The sequence below is a fragment of the Malania oleifera genome, chromosome 9, assembly GCF_029873635.1.
Source record: "Malania oleifera isolate guangnan ecotype guangnan chromosome 9, ASM2987363v1, whole genome shotgun sequence".
NCBI lineage: Eukaryota > Viridiplantae > Streptophyta > Magnoliopsida > Santalales > Ximeniaceae > Malania > Malania oleifera.
The window spans coordinates 35,599,096-35,615,354 of NC_080425.1; positions in this window are offsets into that span (position 1 = coordinate 35,599,096).

Below are 16,259 nucleotides of genomic sequence, written 5' to 3' on the forward strand. Positions count from 1 at the left end.
ATTAAATAATATCATCATATTACATCCCAAGGTTCAAGTTGTTGACTTTTTGAATCCGATTCCCTATTTTGATTATGACAAATTACAGCATCTCATTTGTGCGTTTAGTTTCTAAGTTGATTTATAATGCAGAAGGTGCAAATAAGGGATATGCAAAATGGAAGTCAAGGAGTACCTAATTGAGTACAAATTTTGGCATATTCCATAGAGTATTAAAGAGCAGAAGCATGAAGATTTTATTTATTCTTTAAGTTGTAATAGTAATTAGGTTTCAATTTGTGCATGCATAATCATATGATTTGAGTTGAAGCTTTCACAAAATGACCAAGACCTCAAATTGACCTTAGGGGCATAAACATCTCATGAAAATATTTTTCCAAAACAAGTTTTTTCAAAAAAAAAAAAAAAAACCCTTCATGTTTCTTTCATCGCATTGATGAACACTTTTCTCTATCCATAACTCCTTATCCTAAAACGTGTTCAACATAAAATTTGTGGGATTTTCTCTTAGATTTCTTTTGATACCAAGCCCATTAAATTTGGAGTTGTATATAAAAATTTATATTCAAAATATAGAAGGGTGTCCGCAGTAGAAAAATTATCTTCATGTTTCTTTCGTCTCATTGATAAGCAATTTTCTCTATCGAAAACTCCTTATCTTAAAAAGTGTTCGACATGAAAGTTGTGGAATTTTCTCTCAAATTTTTGTTGATATCAACAATGTCTAATTTGGAGTTGCATAGAAAAGGTTATGTCTGAAAGCGAAAGGGTGTTCGCGTAGAAAACACTCCAACGGCCGAAAAACAACTGATTTTCAAATTAAATTATATTTTAATACCCCAACGGCCATAAAACGGCTAGTAATGGGTTTTTCCTATCAATACAAGCCTAACCCTTTTGAAAAATGTTAGAAAAACCATTTGGGAGCATTCTTGCATATTCTCTCTTTCCTAAACATATTTCATACTCTATTTTTGAAGATCAAAGCTTATTTCTCCTACTCTTCTTCTTGAAAATCTTTTTGGGGGAATTTTTTTTGGGGTTTACAAGCAAGGTTTGAGCTTGATCATATATTTATACCAATATATATTTCTTGAAAGCCTTCTTATCATTTGATGCTTTTCAAAGGTCAATCTTGAAGAAATTCACTCTCCTACTCTTTCTTTGAAATATCATTTTTAAAGAAAATTCTTGTTAAGTATTACAAAATGTCTTGAGCATATTTTAACTCATATATTAATTGCTTGAGAGGCTTCTTGATTTATCAAAGGTCATTTGAAAAGAAAATCATTTTTCATTCTCTCACTCAATTAATTGCAAAATATTTTTGAGAGGTTTTATCATACTCTACCGAGCTTCATTTGAAAATCATTTGAGAGTGCATTATGAATTTTATTTGTACAAATCAGCTTATTTAAGAAGCATTTTACTTGTACACAAAATTCTATGCCATTTGTCTTTACGGTTCAGGTTGTGAACCAGGAAAAAGTAGTTACGCCTCGTGTAAGTAGAGGATTGTAAAAAGGTAGCTATGCCTCGTGTAAGCAGCGAATTGTAGAGGGAAACTTCACCTTGCTAAGAAAAGGATTGCAATGGGAAGCTCTGTCCCAGCTTCAAGGAGCAGATAGTGGGATCCTTGGGTGATTTGTCCAAAGCAAAGACTTAGGCGGGAGTTGCCGAATCTCGTTTAAAACTTTGTGTTTGTGCTTCCTCTTCCCTACTCTATTTAATTTCTGCACTTTACTTTCCATACATGTATGTGTATGTTCAATTTGTGCTGAATGTAATAATTTTTTTTAAATATTTGCATACATTATGATTTGTGGGATTCGTGCTTCCTTGGAAAGACCCTAGGTTGTGTTATACTGATTGTAGAATTAAAATAAGGATGAATTGACCTAGAAAGAATTTTTTATATACCCAATGCACCCCCCCTCTTGAGAATACATCATAACTCTCGATTGGTATTAGAGTCTTGTTACAAAAAGGTTAAACACATTTGTTAAAGATTGCGATGGCTCACTTTGGTGTATCTCTATTTTGTGAGGGACAATCTTGTTCTAGGCCTTCAATTTTTTGTGGTGAAAATTTTACTATTTGGGAATTGAAAATGAGTGTTTTTATCGAATCTATGGATTGGAGGGCTTGGAGAATAATAACTCAAGGGAATTTTGTGTCTATGAAAATTGTTGATAATATTGAAATTCTTAAATTAGAGAATAAGTTAAACGAGCATGATATGAACTTATTGCAAATTAATTCAAGTGCTTTGAACATGATTTATTGTGCTTTAGATGCTAACATATTTAAGAAAATCATGGCATACTCAAGTGCAAAGGAGATATGGGATGAACACAACAGGAGATATAGAGTGACCAAGGGGAATGTAACAACCACTTCGGATGTTTCAAGCTCAAAAGATCAAGAAGGAGAACATGCTTATTTTACTGCTCTGACCGATGAAGATGTACATTCCTCTCCTTCTATTTCTTTAAATAATTGATGCACTAATTCTTACGATTTATCTTGTGAAAATTCTAGTGAATCATGTGATGAATCTGGTAGTGATAATAGCATGCCATCTTATCAAGAATTACAAAAGGGATTTATTAAGGCTCAGAAGATTCTAATAAAGTTTTCTAAAAAGAAAACATTTTTTAAAATGAAAATAAAATTTTAGCAAAAAAAAAAATAGTTGATTTAAAAGAATCTTATACTATCCTAGAGAAGGAAAATATTGAAAAGGAAGTAAAAATTAAGGAATTAGAAAACAAGAATAAGGCATCTTTGAAAGAACTAGAATCTAAAATTCTTGTTAATAAGGAAAAAGATTTGAAAATCATGTGATTAGAAAACAAGAATGAAAAATTGGAAAAAGAGCTGAAAATTTTAAGATCCAAAATTTCCATTGATAATACAAAGGATCTTCTTATTTCTGAACTTGAGTGTAAAGCAAACACCATGACCAAAGACTTTGTAAAATTGCAAGCAATTTGCAAAGGTTTAAAAGATTTAAAAATGATAAGCCTAGAAAGAAAAGTCGAGGACCAATCTAAGATCATTCACACATTTACTAGGGGCAAAGAAACTAAGCGTTGACAGGGGAGACTAAGCGTTGGTGGAGAGCAGCGTGTCTGATAGAGGAGCAGAGGCCAGTTCCAGTTCCAGTGACGTGGGATTGATTCAAGGATCTGTTCTTTAAGCGATATTTCCCTGCTATCATTTGGAGTGCGAAGGCAGCAAAGTTTCTGCATTTGGTATAGGGGCAAATGACTGTATCCCAGTACGTGGCTCGATTTGTCGAGTTGTCACGTTTTGCTCCACATTTAGCACCTGATGAAGAGAAGAAGGCGAGAAAGTTTGAAGAGGGACTAAGGCAGAATCTGTTTGAGCAGGTGATTGGTTTTAGAGCTTAGACATTCATAGAGGTTGTAGATAGAGCTGCGATCATTAAGAGTGGTCATTTAGAGGGGTGTAGCAACTCAAAGTCAAAGGAAGAGGCCTGCGCCTCAAGGTTTTTAGGCTGGCTCCAATAGGGATCCATGGAGAGGTGGTCGTGATAGGGGAGACCAGAGGCAGATGACAGGACCTTGTGGGAACCAGGGTGCGCCAACATACCTGGTGTGTCAGACATGCGGGAGACATCATTTGGGAGAGTGTCAAGTAGGCCAAGGTGTATGTTATCATTGTGGGAGACCCGATCACATGATGCGTGAAGCCCAGGTCAGCAGGACCAGTTCCCAGCACCCAGGCCCTATCAGGGAGGACATAAGGTAGCTCGAGGAGGATACCAGGTGCTTCGGGGTGGCCAGCAGAGGAATGTGCCCCAACACGAGTATACGCTCTGACGCCAGGAGATGCAGAGGCTACTACAAATGTGGTGAAGGTACATTTACTGTTTCATTATATCCCGTTATTGTTCTTTTTGATTCGAGTGCTACTCATTCTTTCATTTATGCATCTTATGGTAAATTATCTGAGAATGAGACCCAATCATTAGATATACCGTTGTCGGTAGCTACACCATCAGGGTCAGTGATCAAATGTCAGAAGGTACATAGAGGCTATCCGATAGAAATTTAGGGAAAAGTTTTACCAGCAGATCTTATCGTGTTGGATATGTGTGGTTTCAATATAATAATGGGTATGGACTGGTTGGCTGCCAATCATGCCAGCATTGATTATTTCCAGAAAGAAAAAATTTTCAGACCTCCTGGAGAGCAGAAATTCAGATTCATTGGTTCACGAATACGTGCTCCAACACAATTAGTGTTAGCCGTGTAGGTGAGCAAATTACTCTTGAATGGAGGTCAGGGGTTTATAACATTTGTGAAAGAAGTATCTGAAAATGAGTTGAATATTGACAGCACCCCAGTAGTATGAGAGTTTCTAGATGTTTTTCCAGAGGAGCTACTAGGGTTGCCTTCTGTGCGCGAGGTAGATTTTCCTATAGATTTACCTCCAGAGACTGTGCCAATCTCTAAGGTCCCGTATCGTATGGCTCTAGCTGAATTCGGAGAATTAAAGGAGCAGTTGTAAGACTTGTTGAACAAGAGATTTATACGACCTAGTGTATCGCCATGGGGAGCTCCAATGTTGTTCATAAAGAAGAAAGGCGGGTCCATGAGGATGTGCATTGATTACAGAGAAATCAACAAAGTTACCATTAAGAATAAATATCCTTTACCCCATATAGATGATTTGTTTGATCAACTCCAGGGTACATGGGTATATTCCAAGATTGACCTTAGATCCGGGTATAATCAAGTGAGAGTAAAAATGGAGGACGTCGCGAAGACAGCCTTCAGGAACAGGTACGGGCACTATGAATTTCTCGTTATGCCATTTGGTCTGACGAATGCCTCGGCTGTGTTCATGGACTTGATGAACAGAGTTTTTCACCAGTATTTAGATCAGTTTGTAGTAGTTTTCATTGATGATATACTGGTGTACTCAAAAAGTTTTGAGGAGCATGAGGTGCATTTGAGACAGGTGTTGTAGACTCTCAGGAAAGAGCAGCTTTATGTTAAGTTTAGCAAGTGTGAGTTCTAGCTCGAGAAGGTGGCATTTTTAGTCTATGTGATCTCAGGGGACGGTATTTTAGTAAATCCCAACAAGATTGATGTAGTGGTAAACTGGTCTAGGCCAAGAAATGTGCAAGAAGTTAGGACTTTCTTAGGACTGGTAGGTTATTACCGATGTTTTTTTGAGGAGTTTTTAGCTTTGTTAGGTCCTCTCATGCGGTTGAATAGGAAAAATACCAAATTTTTGTGGGATGAAGAGTGTGAGTAGAGCTTCTAGGAATTAAAGCAGCGGCTCATCATTGCACCAATTCTGACGATTCCATCAGGAGGTGATGGTTATGTTATCTACAGTGACACGTCCTTGAAAAGGTTCGGTTGTGTGTTGATGCAGCATGGTAGGGTGGTGGCGTATGCATCTAGACAATTGAAAGAGTATGAAAAGAACTACCCTACTCACGATCTGAAATTGGCTACGGTTGTACATGCACTAAAGATCTGGAGGCATTATTTATATGGTGAGAGGTGTGAGATATTTTCTGATCATAAAAGCCTAAAATACATCTTTACACAGAAAGAATTGAATATGCGACAGAGGAGGTGTTTGGAACTCATTAAGGATTACAACTGCACCATCAGTTACCACCCAAGTAAAGCAAATGTGGTAGTTGATGCACTGAGTTGTAAATCAGGAGACACAGCATAGCTAGCAGCGGTAGTTCAGTATCCGATTCAGATGGATTTAGAAAGACTCGATATGGAGTTAGTGGAAGATGATTCTCAGGCGCTTATTTCCAGTTTAGTAAACAGGCCACATTGTATGAGAAGATTAAAGCTGCTCAAGGAGATGATCCAGAGTTAGTGGAGGTGATAGCCAGAGTTCAGGATGGTCAGGAGGAAAAGTTCAGTATTTCTGATGATGGAGCTTTGAGATTTCACACCAGATTGTGTGTGCCTATAGATGATAGCATCAGGAGGATGATTCTAGAGGAGGCACACAGGTATCTATACATTGTTCATCCTGGCAGTACGAAAATATATAGGGATCTACGAGATTCTTTCTGGTGGAATGGCATGAAGAGGGAAATAGCAAAGTTTGTAAAGCAGTGTTTGACGTGCTAGCATGTTAAAACTAAGTACCAGAGGCCGACTGGTCAATTGCAGCCACTTTACATTCCCAAGTGGAAGTGGGACCACGTGTCCATGGATTTTGTTACGGGGCTGCCGTTGGCGTTGCATAGACAGAATGTCATCTGGGTGATAGTTGATAGATTGACGAAGACAGCGCATTTTCTTCCTATTAAAGTCAGCTACCCTATGAACAAGTTAGTAGAGATTTACATACAGGATATTGTTCGATCCCATGGAGTGCCAGTATCCATCGTCTCGAACCGTGATCCACATTTTACATCATGGTTCTGGAAGAGTTTTCAAAAGGTACTTGGGACTCAGCTAGCATTCAGCACAGCTTTTCACCCTCAAACCGATGGTCAAATTAAGAAAACCATCCAGGTATTGGAAGATATGCTTCGTGCCTATGTGCTAGACTTTGGAGGTAGTTAGATTCAATTTTTGCCGCCAGTAGAATTTGAATATAATAACAGTTATCAGGCTAGCATCGGCATGACACCTTACGAGCCATTGTATGGTAGGAGATGTCGATCTCCTCTCTTTTGGGATGAAGTAGGCAAAAGGCGAGTTTTGGGTCCGGAGATAATTCAGCAAGCATGTGATAAAGTCTGACTTATTTGAGATAGGATCAGTACAGCGCAGAGTCGGCAGAAAAGTTATGCAAATACTCGCCGCCGGGAACTGGAATTCGGAGTAAGTGATCATGTTTTTCTAAGAATAACTCCATTGAAGGGGATCTTGAGATTTGGGAAGAAGGGTAAGTTGAGCCCTAGGTTTATTGGCCCTTTTGAGATACTTGAGAAGATTGGGTCAGTAGCCTATCGACTAGCTTTACTGTCATCTTTATTTCGAGTTCATGACGTATTTCATGTTTCTATGTTGAGAAAATACATCCCAGATCCTTCCCATATCATCAGCCACACAGAATTAGAATCCAGTGAGGCTTTAGCACATGAAGAAGCTCTAGTACAAATCCTAGATAGGAAAGAACAAGAATTACGCAGCAAAAGAATACCACTAGTGAAAGTTCTATGGAGAAACCACGCGATTGAGGAAACCTCATAGGAGCTTGAAAATAAAATTAGCCGCAAATATCCCCACTTATTTGATGAATTATAGTATTGATGTATATGCTTAGATGGTAATTTTATTTCGTTGAGTCCAGTATAATTGTAATGTAGAGTATAGGTTAGGTAGTATTTTGGTTTTGGGAGAAATTTTCTTTTATGGTTGTAATCTCCCAGAACTACCCATGTAACCACGGTATTCCTCCGTCATAAATGAGGACAAGTAATAAAATAAGTAGACAATTTTGCCTTATAAGATAATAGAAGAGAATACAGACAGCAAATTTCGAGGATGAAATTTTATTAGGGGAGAATGTAGTAACCCGAAAAATAATAGCTTTTTAATAATAATAAGAGGGAAAGAAATAGAAATAGAAACAAAAGGAGTTCATCAACGACATTGCATTTTGTAGAATATAATAAATTCGAGGGATTTCAGGACTCGTCGATGAATACAGGACTTCGTCAACGAGTGCATAAGGAAATTCGTCGATGAATATAAGGTTTCGTCGACGAGAAAATACCAAGCTAGGTTTTGGCTGCTCTGAATTTCGTCGACGAAAACAGGGCTTCGTCGACGAATTTAATGAAGGACTCGTCGATGAGGTGACATGTATCATCGACGAATCTAACCCTATAAATAGCTAAAAATCATATTTTTATTCATTTCTCGTGCCGCTCTCTCTCTCCTCTCTCTCTCTCTCTCTCTCTCTCTCTCTCTCTCTCTCTCTCTCCTACAAATCCTCTCACTTCTCTCTTCGATTTTGGCCCTGCCAGTCACCAAATCGAAGATTTGAGGCTACCACAACGCTTGTAGCGAAGTTCTCTACAAGTCTGCCAGAACTGATTGTGGGGAAAACGAAGTTGGATTTCATCCCAAATTCAAGGTAAAACCTTTTAGCCTATTTTTGGACTCATGATAGTTGTAGGAAATGATATAGGCGGAGAAATACTAATATTCTGTTCTGACAAATATTGTTTTCAGGGTGTTTTGTAAGAGGCCCTGCGGGTGTTAGGCTAGTATCCCATAGGGGCTTTCTAGTAGTTAGGTAAGGGAAATATGCTATGCTAGGTATTTTTAAAATATTATACACTTTATTAAATGATGAAAATTATGTATTATAGTATCGTGTGGCTTGTGAATATGAATATAGTACGAAGATATGTTTTACAATATTTCAGTATTCTGATTTTACGATATTTCAGTACCATGATTTCATGAACCTCAATACCATGATAATACAAATACCAGTATTATGATCATGTAGTTTCAGTACTATGATTATGCGAATGTCAGTGTTATTATTATACAGTTCTCAGTATTACGTATGAACTACAGTTATAGTTTATGCAGCATCATGGTTATTTTAGTATTTCATAATCATGGTAAATCAGATAGATATGTATATAGAAATATATTATATGATATCAGACCCTGTTGGACTATGCAATTACAGAGTACGGTACCGTTGCTATAGATATTACATTACTTTTTAAGTGCAACCACCTATTTAGATAATACGTGGTAAGGTCGATCACCTAGGCCCTTGAAGAGGTTAGGCTCCCCATCTAGATATGGGTTGAGGTGGGCAGATTGACCGATGGAGTATAGTGATTTATTCCTGGTTGCTCAGTCAGGGTAAATCCCGCCTACGGGCTGCACAACTCTGTCATGAAGGGGTAAGTCATGACACATAGATATCCACAGGGAACAGTTTCAGTTATTATTATGTATGTATAGATTTGCAGAAATAGGGAACATACTTACTTATATTAGAAGTATTTTGAATAATATTTTCCGATACTGACATGTTAAACATTAGGGACAGGGGTGGTGGATTTTATTACTTATACTTTATTTATATATTCAGTTATACATGTTCATTTGAAAACAGATTTTCATGATATAGTAGCTCATTTGCCACACACTAGTAATAGCATATTTTGTCTTACTGAGCGTTGGCTCACCCTAGTGTTGAATCATTTTTCAGATGATCTGGGTAGGCGAGCAGACCAGGCTCGCAGATAGAAGGGCTTCAGTAGTGCCCTTTGAGAGAGTGAGTATATTTTGGGGGTGTTTTTATATAATCCAGCATGGTTGACGGTATTTTGGGGAAATAGTGATGTATGTATATTTTTGGGAAGCATGTAGCACTATGGTATTGTATGATATGGTATTGTATATATTCACATATGGATATGTTTATTCAGTTTCTGCTTCTTGCTACTTAGGTTTATGATTGGGTTTATCCCAGTATGGTATCAGAGCATGTAGATTGTGGTAAAAAAAAAAAAAACTAGTTTATCAAGCAGGTCGTTACACAGGGTTTCCCTGATACCAAATGTTAATTCAGGTGTAACCCCAAAAGGGGGGTGAATTGTGTATTTTAAAAATATTTAAGTTTATTTTACCACTTAATCCCTATTTCAATATTTAACAAATTAATTCCAGGGGCTTGAAATTAATTCAAATGATTATCTCAATAAATTCTATTTTACCCAATTAATTATCAAGTGCATATAATATAAATCAACATACAACCATACAAAAGTTGATAATGAAATGCAAGAGGAAATTAAAAAGATAAAGGAAGAGAGAAGGCAAACACGATTTTACGAGGTTTAGCCAACCCAGCCAACATCCTCGCCTTGAGCAACCCACTCAAGGATTCACTAAATCCCTACTCCTTTAACCTTGCAGAGCTTCCCTTACAATCCGCTACTTACAAGAGGTACAACTTCCTCCTCACCCGGTTCACAACCCGAACTGTGATTACAATATAAAATTTCAAATCTGCAAAAACTCAATATTGCTTCTAACAAAACTAGTGAGTACAATGGAAATCCTAACACATATTCATATGATAAGACTTAAAGCTCAGTATGTATGTAACAATGTAATCGTTATATGAATGATATGCTTCAAAAATTTCCTTTTGATCAAATCTCCAAAAATAATCATATAAGTAGATGCTTTGGAGAACTTAGGATTTTAGTTTAACTTACTAGATGCAAGAATACAAAATGTGATCTTATTAAAAAATTTGTTTTGAAAATATTATGAAGATCTAAGTTCTTACTATCAAATAATTTGTAAGATCAAACCTTTGAATAAATGTGTGACTTTGAGTATTTCAAAGATTTAATAACAATATTTTTCAAATACTTTTTGCACCAATAAGATAGATCTATTTGAATAAAAATATAACTTTCAATATCACAATCAATCAAACTTTAGAATACTATTCCCAAAATATTTTTCAAATAAGAAACTATGGGAAAATAAGTTTCTTGCTCCCAAAAAGATTTTTTACTGAACAAATAATGAAGAAGATTATCGATTAAAAAAAATTGAAAGCTCAATAAAATAATTTCCAAACCTCAAGATCAAACCTAGATTTAGCAGAGGTTGCGCATGTATTTGCTCGGATCTTGAATATGTGAATGCCCAAGTATATGTGTATTCTTTGTAGTGCAAGCAATGATTCCTAGCAATAGTATTCACAACTTCTCAAGAGATGTACAAGAATGTTCAAAACTCCTCAATCATATGCAAAAAGTGAGGCACTAGTGTTTAGATGTTGATTTTATAAGTGTTATCAGCCCTAGGTTAAGTCTTGATCGTTGGATCAACTTGATTACTTAAATGACTCACATGTTCTCTTACTAAAAACCAGATTTTTAAAGTTTGTCCAAGTTCAGACGACTAAGCTCTCGGGTTCAAATGACTGAAATTCCTTAAAGCATTGAAAGTCATAGTCTCGATACAGGGTCAGACGACTGAACTATAGGTTCAATCTTCTGAAATCCCAGTTCAGAAGAATGAACTAAAGGTTCAGACGTATGAAGGTGTTCTACCCGTTTTGTGTTTCAAAATTAATTCTCCAGATGACTGAACTAATTCTTCAGTCTTCTGAGGAAATTCTTCAGACATCTGAAGTAAAACTTCAGTCATCTGAAATTGCATCTTAAGACTTCTGAGGGTAATCCTTAGCCGTGTGGGCAGTCCAACTTCAGTTTTTTTTTTTTTTTAAAAAAACCATTTTTGCTTTCTTTCTTTGCTTCTTCATAAAATATATTCCGTGGTTTTAAATAGAGTCTCTAAGTCAATGAATAACCCCTAAAAGATTTTCATTAAATGCATGATTCCTAAGGTCAGTCTAGGGTATATTTTGAGTTTCGAATTAAATCATATGAAATATGTAAATACATTCAGTTCTAAATACCCATTCCCATAACGATCTTGAACTTGATGCTTGCATCTTCATTCTTATACTCTTTTAGTTCCACGGATTGTGTTAAGATGTATATCCTTTAACCCTCATGGCTTCCATGACTTTCTAACCTTCCGTGCATGCTCAATAATGTTTTTGCTCACATTCTCGATGCACAGATCAAATACTAAATGATTTGTTATTATCAAAACAGGATTGGACTTATAGAGTTAACAAGCAGAAATACCTATTATGCATGAGATGCAGCTTTTGCTCTTGGCTTTTCATGGAATCAGCTAGGATAATGTGCTTTAAGTCCGTTTTGGCTTCCATTTCACTGTCATGTGTGTGATCTAAATGATTAACCTATTCTAGTACTTAGGCACATACATTAGTAACATGCATTTTGTCATAATCAAAACCAAGGATCGAACTCAAAAAGTTAACAACGAAGTTTAATAAACTCATCAGTGCCAGCTCTAACAATAAAAGTCGTGCAAGCCAACATAAAATCTGTCAGGTGTTGGTAAGGACTCTCAGAATCCATCTCGTGGAACTGAGGTATCACTGACATCATCTCATGCTTAATTGTAAAATTAGGTACATTATTAGGTAAAGCAATGCATGATGGTGCAGTGGTTCGTGTGGGCTGCAAAAATCTTTAAGAGTGTGGTGCAAGTGCAACCATAGTTTCTTCAAAAATCTCTTCCACAAAAGGATTGTATAAATCAATTTCAGTATCCACATTCGTAAAAGAGATAGAGGAACTATCTAACTCTATGCTATGATTATCACTATTAGTACTAGGTGTAATTTTGTATAATATATGTCAAATGTCTCCGGTCCAAGGCATCAAACATCAATCCAAATAGCAGACACTCACCAATACAGTAGAAAACAAACAAAAATGCAATAGAGATAAAGCAACTCAAACGAGCATGATAAAAAAACATTTTTTTTAGATTATGATAAAAATTAAAATAAATGAAAACCACTAGTTTAAAACTAAATCTGACAATTTCCTGGCAACGGCGCCAAAAACTTAGTTCACTTTAAAATGAGCAGCGCAAAGGCTATCCCAAGTATATGAGGTCTGTCATGTAAAAATTAGCCCAAAAGGTCAGATTGTCTCCTCAGGGGAAATAGATTAATTTCAAACTTGCGTTAAAACAACAAGGAGAAAATAAAAAAATATTTACTGAACACAGTTCATATTCATATTCTTGGGCTTTTGAGAATTTGTAACGAAATTAAAACAACTCAAAACATAAACTAAGAATATAACATACAAAAAGTAAATGAGAAGGAATAGAAAAGGAGCACAAGATTCTTAGATTAAATAATATCATCATATTACAACCCAAGATTCAAGTTAAACGAAAAAAAAAACACACAAGAACATAATCCAACATAATTCAATATTGAAATGGAAATTGTAGGAAATTAAAAAAAAAATAAAAACTTAAATCCAAAACCTAGGAATTGAAATACAAGACATTGAAATGATAAAACCTAAAAAAACTATTCTAAAAACTGAAAATAATGACTAAAAAATAAAGCTTGTTGTTGGAGCTCGTGAGAAATTGGAACAAAAGAGAGCCAAAAGAGAGAAGGGGCATGATCTGCGGCCCAGGTAGAAAAATCAGAGAAAGGAGAAGAGAGAGTGGTGCCCTGAACAATGAAAAGTTATTGAGGAAGTCGGATGGGAAAGAAAATTATAGGAAAAGGTCTTTGAGTGAGAGGTGCGACTATGTTGTTAAAAGTCCGCAGAAAGGAGAATGAGATGTTAGGTTAAGAAAGGGAAAGTATTACCCCCAGGGTGTGGTTCAGGTGGTAGTGCGGGTTGCAAGAGTGTCTTTCACTAGGTCAGGTGTTCAAACCCTCTTGCGCTTATTTCTGCCCCTGGACTCCTGAATTTACCCTCCCTTTGGAGTTGTGGGGTCAACTTCAAGGGGCGCAGGATTAGTCACGTGGACCGTAAAACGGACGCGTGGATACTCGGTGCGTAATCCAAAAAAAAGAAAGGGAAAGTATGGAGTGAGTTGTGCGGCTGAGATTCATGTGTCTCTCAATTCTTCATTTAATTACAACAATGCCATTAATGAATCCCTGTTGCTCTGCCAAGTGTCCCAGTAGATTGCTCTCGTTGTTTGAATCAATTTTATCATGCTACCCAAAAATACTTAATTAGTTCATGGCATCATATGACAAAATTAAATCCATAAAATAATTACAATGCCAAAAATTATAGTGCAAAGGATAAAAGTAATGATTTTAGAATGTATGTGGACATGGTATGACTTAAGTATAGGCAAGCTAAAGATGGAGAAAATTGCGTGTGCGATAGATTAAATCTAAAGTCATATAAATTCAACAATTAAATGCACAACTTAGATTCATGCCTCTTAACCATTTTTCCAACTAAAACCAATATTTATAAAATTAAACAATTAATAAAATATTAGTTTTAGATGTACTAAACATGCAATATTCTAGCTCAATCAATTAGACAATGAGAAAATTATATGTGTAACATGATTTTGCTTTTGTGTGCATAATCAAATACATTTATTTACTATTTACTCGAGTGTTCTCCATTTTAAATTATTTGTCATTTAAACACTATTTAGAGCTGAAAAGTAAGGTGTAGTCTCAAGAGGGGGGGTGAATTGGATTATAAAAATTTATTTAATTCCTTTAAAGAATCCTTAACCTTCTTTTATTTCTTTGAGCTAATTCTTAACTTGTTTGTTTAATCTTTTTAATCACTCAAGAACTTAGTTCTTTTAATTCAATCAATCAACACAAATATGTAAACAACCAAGCAACTTAATCAATCATTCACAGTTTGAAAACAAACAACCAAATGATTTGCCAAGCACAAGTTTCCTATAGTACAATTTAGATTGATAGAAATTTGCAAGATTTAACACTCTTTGAAAAATAAACACAAATTACTTAGTATCAAACTTTAAACCATTCAATCATAATATAGCTTTTGTTGTCAATCACTGATATAAATTTGAATTAAGCCCTGTAGTTAATGATAATTTGTGTTTGTTGATGTGAAGCTTTGTATGAATTGATTTGCTTAATATGATATGTAATATAAAATTCAACACAATATTCACACTCTTCCCAATATTAAAGATTTAAATAAACTCTCAGTTAATTTATCTTTGGGATGTTTAACCAAGTAACGTACTCCCGTTTGGTTCTACAAGACATGGTTTAACCAACGTACTCCCTTTCGATTTCCGCAACCCAAATCAAAATTAAACTTTAAGTTTACTTGATTCCAAAATATACGTAGTATATATGATTTTCAATTTAAACCATCCACGCAATTTAAATATGTACTGAAAATAAAAAGTAGAGAAAGAAAGAGTGAGACGAAGATTTTTACAAGGTTTGGCTTATACCCAACCTACGTCCTCGCCTTTGGCAAACCACCAAAGGATTCACTAAACTTGTTCCTTTAACGGAACAATACCTTTACAACACTCCTTGGGTAAGGCTAGAGTCCACCTTCTCCAAACGATATCCCCTAATCCGATCACTCCTTAACTAAGTTAAAGTCCGCCTCTCTAAGCAATATCCCTTTGCTTAGCCAATGATCCAAACAGTCCTTGGAATCATCAATCTACAAATAATAAATCAAATAGATGCGTACCAATAATTCGCTCCTCAAAGAGTTGATTCATACAACAATTCAGAATCTAGTATACTTCAAAGTAAATTCAGAATATGAAATTCAAAATGAAGCTCTAGAGTTGTATCACCGTATGATTCTTTCAATAGATGAAAGAATTAGCAATTGAAGCATAAGGTTGGTGAGAAGATCTGCAAGACTTCAGTATATTTCGTGTAAGATGTGAGTAATAGAGCACTTTCAAAATTTCAAAATATCAAAAGGCTTGAGGGAAATATGAGTGCTAAAATTAATTTCTTGATCTCTCTTTCTGTGTTTGAATCAATGGAACTTGAGGGTATTTATAGATGTAGAAAGTTATTTAGCTTGTTCCCCAAGTTTACTTGGAGTAGAGTTCAAGTTGTAAATTAATTTGGTCTTCAACTAATTTAAATTTCAAAAATATGCTCGTTGGAAATTTTAAAATCTGCTGTGAGCAAGACGACTGTGAAGTCTTTGGCAGTCGTTTGTCCATGTATAACGTTCATTTTGTTTTGGATAGAAAGGTGGCAGTCGGCTGTCCTCGTGTTGGCAGTTGTCTGTCACTAGAATAATTCAGTTTTAAAACAACTCAGTAGGGTGGCAGTCATCTGTCCTCAGCTTGGCAGTCGTCTGTCACCAGAATAACTTAGTTTTAAAAACAAACTCAAAAGGGTCGCAGTCGTCTGGCATAACACACACAGATGACTCAACTATTACTTGCAGACGTCTGTCAATTGCTTGCCAGTCATCTGTCAACCTTCTGACTTGTGTTTAAAGTCTTACAAAAATATGCCAGTCGTCTGTCTTGTGACAGGCAGTCGTCTGTCAGTTGGTTGTAAGTCATTTTTTTGGTTTCTCTCTTTTTTGTTTAATTAACCTTGGAATTTTAACTTGATTTAACTTTTGAAAAACATGTTCTAAGACTTATACTAAGGTTTCTAAGTCTCTTTGCCTAATGAGCTTCAAAATGAAAAATTCATATTTGAATTAACTTGAAGTACTTACAAAGACTTGTCCTAAAGACCTATTTGACTTTTTGCTGCTTTGAGTTCTCTTTGTCTTCTTTGCTGATCTCTGATCTTTCAAATTTCCCTGAGCTTTCATTTTAAACTTTAAGCTTTCCATGTTGATCTCTTTAAACCTCAAGCTCTCA